The sequence below is a fragment of the Echinops telfairi genome, unplaced genomic scaffold (assembly GCF_000313985.2).
Source record: "Echinops telfairi isolate 266 unplaced genomic scaffold, ASM31398v2 ScPeMD7_7453;HRSCAF=8491, whole genome shotgun sequence".
NCBI classification, from domain to species: domain Eukaryota; kingdom Metazoa; phylum Chordata; class Mammalia; order Afrosoricida; family Tenrecidae; genus Echinops; species Echinops telfairi.
The window spans coordinates 301,007-301,969 of NW_022111353.1; positions in this window are offsets into that span (position 1 = coordinate 301,007).

A 963-nucleotide genomic window follows, 5' to 3' on the forward strand; every position below is an offset into this window, starting at 1 on the left:
AGGATATCCCAGGCTCGTGGATTGGAAGACTCAATATAGTAAAGATGTCAGTTTGCCCAAGGAAGTATATAAGTTTAATGCTATCCTGATATGAATATCATCCCTCTTCAAAGAATTGGAAAAACTGGTTACCAACTTCAGATGGAGAGGGAAGAAGCCCAGAATTAGCAGAGAACTCCTCAAGAAGAAGGACAAAGTGGGAGGGTTTGCTCTACTTGACTTTAGTGCATATTACACAGGCACGGTGGTAAAAACAGTGTGGTACTTGTATAAAGACAGATATTCACACCAAAGGAAAATGGCTGAAAACCCAGGAATAAAAACATCAGCATACAGACAGCTGATTTTTTTAATAAGGGCCCCAAAAATATCAAATGGAAAGTGGATGCCCTCTTCAAGAAGTGGTGCTGGAAAAAATGGATATCTACCTGCAGAAAAATGAAGCAAGACGCTAACAAAGCCCACATGGAAGAAGCACACAAGCCTGCATCAGACTGTGTGATCATGAGGTGTCAATGGCATCAGGTATCAGGCATCTAAGAGCCAGAACAAAGTCATACCCAAGGTGAATGGGGGTGGGGGGATTGTCATGAAGTGGAGACCCAATACCCATCTGTAGACAATTGGACATCCCTTCACAGAGGAGTCACAGGGAAGATATGAGCCAGCCAGGGTGCAGCATAGCACTGAACTTTTCTCTAGTTCTTTGGTGCTTCCTTTCCCCCACTATCATGACCTCAATTCTACCTTACAAATCAGATTAAGCCAGAATATGCACACTGCTACAGATAAGAGCCCGCAACACAGGGTATCCAGGAAAAACAACAATGAGACTAGAGATACCAGGAGGATTAGGGGCGGGTGGGGGCAGAAAGGGGGAATCAATGACAAGGATCAATATAGAACCCCCCTCCAAGGGGAGATGAATAACGGAAAAGTTGGTGAGGGGTGATGGAGGATGAT